Here is a 7704-nt window from a genome sequence, read left to right as displayed (position 1 = left end):
TCCTATTTTTTTACCAAATCTTCCTACTATTCCTACTTTTTCATTTTCAATGGAGAATTTTTTTTTTAAAGAGTTTATTTAGTAAACTTGCAGGATGAATGAATCTATGGCATGACTGTATCCCTGTTAATGTGCATTCATCTAGATGAGACCTGACAACCCATGCTGACTGTCTGCTAGCACCTCTTCAGGAGCATAAATATTTATTTCTTATGTAACTTTTAAAATTATTGACAAGTTTTTTTTTGAAGTAACAATAGTGCCTTGTTTACTTCCTTAGCATTTGTACAATGCACACTTCACTACCTTACACAGTTCCCAGTGATGCAAGAGCTGAGGGAACCCATTGTTTATTCCAGTTTTATTTTGTTTCCATTGACAACAATTTGACCAAACCTTATGCATGTTTACATGATATTGCTGTTTGGAATGTAGAGATATAGAGATACATGTATTGTATGAGTGGTTATGTAATATGGAATTTATTACAGTTATTGGAAAAAAGATAAAACTGATGCTTTGCCGAGTTTTCATCATTTACAAATATAATGTAATAAATTCTGTATTACATGACAACGGATATGATGTTCTATTGATATCATAGGTACATCATGTTTAGTAATTAAAGATAAATGCACAGAGCCTAAATGCCCTGATACATTTTTATGCTCCCGGTAGGGTGGCATATTGCAGTTGTACTGTCAGTCCGTTTGTCTGTCTGTCTGTCTGTGTGTGTGTGTGTCCGTCCGAAAACTTTAATATGGGCCATAACTTTTGCAATATTGAAGATAGCAACTTGATATTTGGCATGCATGTGTATCTCATGAAGCTGCACATTTTGAGTGGTGAAAGGTGAAGGTCATCCTTCAAGGTCAAAAGTTAAAAAATACAATCCAAGGGAAGTAATAAGCTTTAAAAGGGAGATAATTTCTAAACCTGCCAAATGATATATTGAAATTTTATTTCAAAGCTGCGCAATAGTGGGCATTGTGTTTCGGACAAACACAATTCTTGTCTAATGATGCCATAGCTAGTGAGGTAACTTCAAGGTGTTAAAGCGAAGTATTAAAATTATTAAACGGCATTATTACACTCCCGCAAAGTCATCAATAATGTAAAAGCCATTATTTGAAACTGGAATAAACAATGTAGTGCAACTGTTTCATTGCCCAATCAATGCTGTCATAAAAGATGTCAGGTGATAAGGTCCTATCTCCAGTTGCATAATCTGCTCTGCAATGACCAGTCATTTTGAATGTAACTTAAGTCATTATAACTGCACCCTATTGTCAATTTAAAGGTTTCACAATGTAGCTGTAGCAGAGCATTTACACTGCTTTATATACTAGTATTAATCTTGTGCAACAAGTTGGTGTATCACTAAATAAATTTGGTCTTCTGCTTAAGGATATAACATGCACAATATAATTACCATTTTTATATCGATACACAGAAGACCTCTAACCACTTATTTGATGATACACCAAAATGAACAGCATCTAATTACATGTATACTTCTTTATCAGGGTAGCTTTGCTTGAAACTTAATTATCATAGATACACTATAAGTGCTAAAATTCCTAGTGGGAAAACAAAGTTTAACCCTTCATGGATGGAGAAGTTGGACAACAGTGGAAAAACACTGGGATCATGGTGCAAGAGAGATACCGGCAATGAGTTTGCAAGATATTGTACTGTCTGAATGAAGTCCATCTTGTAGTAATTCTGGTGCTAATCAACTTATAAGTCATGCAGATGGATAAAAACACAAGGATGACATGAAATACATGCATGATAATTCACAAAAGCGTTTGTTTGGAAGTGCCCAAAAGCCAAGCAGCTCTCAGGGTTGTGGGGATAAATCTATCTGTATGCAAGTACATCCATCACACAAGGAACAGGTACAAAAGGCTGAAATCTTCTGGGCCCTTAAGGTAGCTTCAAGTGGGTATCCATACAGAACATGTGATGGCACTCCTGCTCTGTTTCAAGCTATGTTTCCTGGACATGTGTCTAAAAAATAAGTATTATGTATTCCTACTTTTGAGGGAAAAGTTCCTACTTTTTCCTACTTTTTTCCTACTTTTCTTGCAAAAGTAGTTCCTATTTTATCCTACTTTTTGAAAAAAGGTCACTTGACAGCCTGCACATAAGACACCTTTACTTCTTACATATACTTTTCCCCCAAAGAGAGGTATGTGTTCTTTTCTAACTGAAGCACGTTATCGTGACATAGATCAATGCTTATTGTGACCAGGTGTACAATCAGGTGTGCAAACAGCACCACTGATTGGCAGACTACCAGGAGTATTGAACAATGTCAATTAAGTGAGCAGCACTTTTGCAAAGTCTTGCCAAATTTGTGCACTAGGAGACCTTTGCAGCACATTTCCTAGCTTCACAATTGTTTGATCAAGGTGCTTTTGCTCTGTATGTAAGACCTCTAGAGGTAAGGCAATCTTTTTGTTGAATTTTTTCTTGGCACTGGTTTGAAGTGCTATGCTTCCTATTTTCGATTTCTATTGAGTTGCATATAGGAACAGAAAGTCTTTCACACTCTGCCTTGCATACCGATTTCTATTTGCAACAAACTTTCCCTCACATATTTCAGAAAACTTCCTGATCATTTCGCCAACCTTTTTGCAAGTTCTTGTTTGTTAAAATCTGAACTCCATTCAAACTTCTCTTTTCCAAATATCCAACAACAATCCTCAAAGGTTTAATGAAGAACATGAACCAATCTGGGGTAAGCAAAGCTTCCAAAGTATCCACTGTCTTTTCAGACTCGCATAGATTATTCACCTCAGCCTTTACTTGTTCCAGAAGCCTCATCTTTTAATGAACTTCATTAGCTCTCCTCCTTCCCATCCTTTCAAACTCACTTTTACCATAGTGTATAAGTACCAGGATCTCGTTTAACCTTTCTGCCAACTGAATTCTTCTGTAATGCCCCCAGGACATATGTGTAAAATTCTATATTCTCCGCTGATGTGATTGTCTCACCATGGTTTTATTTACTAGCTCCATGAAGCAGCACCCTTCTTGATTTAATGAATCTTGCAGTTTCTCTTTCATCAGTGATGTTGAAACTAGCTACATGGTTAAGCAGGTTCAACACGCCTTGATATTGAAAGTACATGTAGCTACATGGTTAAGCTCTTTCCTGTAATCTCTCTTCATAATCATACCTTGAGCAAGCAGGACACAATACTTTGTGTTCACTGATGTCACTGATGTCAAGCATTTTTCCAAGGTTTGGTCATTAAGAAGCAATCTTTTTCCAGTGATTTTTCTTATTAATTGTTTTAACCCAGGACATGAAACCTCAATTTGTTTCGATATTTTTGTAACATGTTTTCCATACATGTTTATTGCTTAGAACTCTCTATAACAATCATTTTTCATAATCGTATTTGGAATAGACCAAATATAAAGACGATTTGAAGTATTTTTAAGTATCTTTCCAAGGTATGTTAATTAAGAAGCACTCTTTTTCCTTTCCAGTGATTTTTCTTATTGATCATTTTTGTGTACCCCAGGACACGAAACCTTAAGTTGTGTCGATATTTACGTAACATGTTTTCCACAGCTTGTTTATTGTTTAGAACTCTCTCAAGCAATCGCTCTTCGTAATCATATTTGGAATAGGCAGGTATGTTCATTACAAAACACTCTGTTTCCTTTCCAGTGATTTTTCTGATTAATTGTTTTTGTTTACCCAAGGACATGAAACCTTGAGTTGTTTCAATATTTATGTAACATGTTTTCCACAGCTTGTTTATTGCTAAGAACTCTCTCAAGCAATCACTCTTCTTAATAGTATTTGGAATAGGCCAGACATAAAGAGCCTTTGGTTATATATATTTTGCACTTTCTGTATCTAGGCAACAACACTCACCACCTGTCCCACATATGTTAGCCAGATCATTAATAAATTTTTTTTGTAGAAACCCTGCATACCTATATATTTTCTATATTCTAAAAGGTCTGTTAATCAGACCTGTTTACTCCTAGAGATTTGCTGTAGTTTCTACAAATTTCGAGACAAAATTCCGCAATACGGATCAGCGACGAAAAACTACAATTTTCCACGAAAAAATAAATTTCCGTTTTTTTTTTTCGGGTAATTTTTCTCTTTTCGTCTCTCTTTCCTTCAAATCATTATGTTTTGGTACTTAGATGATCATCATTGTCAATAGGCGCTTATTGCATCTCATAGCGATCGATACCCAGATGAATGGCGTCCTCCAGCTCCAAGCAAAAATTGGATTTGGAAGATAATGAAGTTATTGATAACTGTAAAAAGAAAAAGAATAGTCAAAAGTTTAAGACAACCTACACAGAAACGTATTCATGCCTCACGCGTTTTGCTAAAGGAGAATGCTTTGTGTGTTGCAATATCGGTTGCTGCGATTTTTCACGTGCCCATGGAGGACTAAAAATTGCATGATGCAAACTTTCTTTATTTTATATTCTATTTTCTAGATAAAGGACAACAATTATCTTACCCATTCACTTCTAGGCTGATCCCTGGGGCTGAGTGGACTTTGTTAATATTTTATTATGCATATGTCAAAATCACTTACCACAAACTGTGGCTCATCAGAACAGCAAACACAGGAAATATCCGTAGGAGTATCGTCCAAAACTTGCAAAAGTCATCACTTTTTCTTCCCAAAAACAGGGATGGACTTAAAATATAATCAAAGTTAAATTTTTCTAAATGGTTTTCACATATCATCTTCCAAGCACTATTTGTAATAAAGTATTGTGCTGTCTATTCAAACATTGTATCCTCGCAATCAGTCAGTAACAAACTTACTGGACAGCTAGAGTCTGAAGAGCCGAGTAAGTTTGCTGGGTCACTGGGTGGATGGGAAGACTGCTGGCTGAAGCTTGGACAAGTATTTTACTTGGCCGTAGCTGGGCTGTCAAACAGGTCCTGCTGTGTGTCTGTTATGTCTTTGCTGTCTGAAATATTGTTGCTGATTTACTAAAAAATCAAGGATGATTACATCATTTACAATGCTGTCATTGATGTCTCCATTTTTAGCTCGGCTGTTTTCGGAGAAAACCAGAGGTATTGTCATAGCCAGCTTGTCGTCTGCCGTGATAAAACCTTCACATTGACTCTAAAATCAAAGTGATTCCACCTACAACTTTGAAACTTCATATGTAGATGCACCTTGATGAGTTCTAAACACCACACCCATTTTTTGGTCACTAGGTCAAAGGTCAAGGTCACTGTGACCTCTATAATAAAAAAATTAAAAAAATCTGACAAGCTTTTATTTCATTTATTCAAAACTGCATCCGCAGCCTAGCGTTGGCATCCGTTATGCGGTGCTCTTGTTGTTAACAATAACATTAATAACAAAGCATTTTGATAATTTTTTACATGTACCCCACCCACGTTTATGTTTGAAAACCTTTAAATCAAGCAGAGATCCATATGCTGCTTCAACAAAAGTCCCATCAACCAATCTAAAATCAAATGTATGCTAATGATCAGCTAGCAACATAAAAACAGTGCAGGGTTTCAGTGTTTTGCACAATTAGCCGTTTCGCTTTGATTTGATATGCTTGGCTCAACATCATCTGCAGTCTCCCTTGGTTTCACCTTTGATTTAAGTAGTTTATATGTGTCATATCCTGGGGAAATTCCGGTTACATCATACTTTTCGTTTATAGGCTGTTCATACTTTTGCTTAACTGGTGTGGATAAAACGCTCTCAAATGCATGGACTACTTTCACATGAACATCCATGGCACCTTTTTCCTGCTCTAGATCCTCAATTTTCTTTTCAGATTCCTTTTCTATTGGGTCACTAAATGTTAAGTTTGTTTTTGAGTTGTGCATCAACAATAACTGCTCTGTTTACAGTATATATTTCAGAGGATCGGAAGCTGTTGACAACTGTGGATGGTTTATAAGTCATTGTAAACAGTCTTTCAGTTTTTTAGCAAAATTTAATTTGTTGATAGTCACACCTGTCTGTTCGCGATTGTGTTTTCGCACTGTCTTGTACCACTGCTGTGAGGACCTAACACCCCCTTATCAAGGGGTTGCATTAGATGAGTCGCGTTAGGTACAATTCTATATAATTCAATTCCATGAGAAAGAGCTTCTCGTAATAGAAGTAGTTTTCATCCGATAATCACCATACTTGGTCAGAAGTTGTATCTAGACAATATCTAGGTCAAGTTCGAATATGCGTCATGCCGGGTCAAAAACTAGGTCACTTAGTGCATTTCAAGCATTTAGCATGGTGTCCGCTCTCTAATTGAAGTAGTTTTCATCCAATCTTCACCAAATTTGGTCAGAAGTTGTGTCTAGAAAATATCTAGGTCAAGTTCAAATATGGGTCATGCAGGGTCAAAAACTAGATCACGAGGTCACTTAGTGCATTTCAAGCATTTAGCATGGTGTCCGCTCTCTAATTGAAGTAGTTTTCATCTGATCTTCACTAAATTTGGTCAAAAGTTGTGTCTAGATGATATGTAGGTCAAGTTCAAATATGGGTCATGGTAAAGTAATCAAGTTGTCCAAAACCTTCAAACGGGCGTATCTTGTGACAGTTTGGCACTCTTGTTTAAATATAAATTTCCCTTAAGGAACCTCTAAGCCTCTGGCTAATGTTCATGACGTTTGCTTTCGTTTTCGTTGCTTAAATAGCAATATTCAGGAGTTGCCCATTGCGCAATACGCGACACACAGTGGCCATTTTGCTAATGAAATGCCGTAATTGTAAATCTTAATCCAGCCATTCCAGAATGTAGGAAGACGCACTGATAAATGATTTTGAATGAAAGGAAAATTAAGTATTAAGACTTTAAAATCGTTGTGGATAAAATAATATTTATTGATTATACAGTTGATAAAGAGCTATAAGCATACATAGGTTTAGCTTGCAACAGATACGATATTGGAAGTTATAAATAGCGCTGACCTCTCTACAAATGTGGAGTATTATCAATCCTGATCCGGACCTGCAGGTAGGGAGACCTTGCAAAGGTGACTTGCAATTCATCAAAGCACCCACCCAGTTTAGCAAGGCTAAAGTAGCACAGAGAAAATGTGCCGGACCAACTGAAAACCTGTATGTCGAGCTTTCCCTGCAATTTTAATTAGTGGGCCTTACATTTCCCGCATAATTTTCTCTGAAGCTCCTTATCATCACAAGGATCTATGCTTATTGTGACCAGGTGTACAATCAGGTGCATGAACATCACCATTCCGGGCACTGTGTGAGCAATCATGAGGGCAATCATTAGCATCGACACTGGACGAGTGTCAATTACATGGTTCAAGAGTTAACCCAATAGCTTGGCTGTTGGAAGTGACCCTATTAACTACAATATATACTACAACTTCAAGATATCGCTGTTGAATTAAATTAATTAAAGATTGCGACCGTACACCTCAGTGACAGACACAGGTGTCTTTTTGATGAGAAACAGTACCCACAGGGCAATCATTAGCATGGACACTGGACAAGTGTCAACCACAAGGTTCAAGTGTTAACCCAATAGCATGGCTGTAACGGAAGTGACCCTTATAACTACAATACATTCCTTCTTATTAAGTGGAGTTTCTTTAACTACACATATTTGAACAGATGCAGGAAAAAATGAAAACAAAATGAGGCTTAAGATCTAGTTATGTACAATGTACAATATTTGTGTAGTTCATGACAAACACCT

This window comes from Dreissena polymorpha, chromosome 5, assembly GCF_020536995.1.
Source record: "Dreissena polymorpha isolate Duluth1 chromosome 5, UMN_Dpol_1.0, whole genome shotgun sequence".
NCBI classification, from domain to species: Eukaryota; Metazoa; Mollusca; class Bivalvia; order Myida; family Dreissenidae; genus Dreissena; species Dreissena polymorpha.
The sequence above is the reverse complement of the archived record's forward strand: the minus strand, read 5'-3'. Positions refer to the sequence as shown.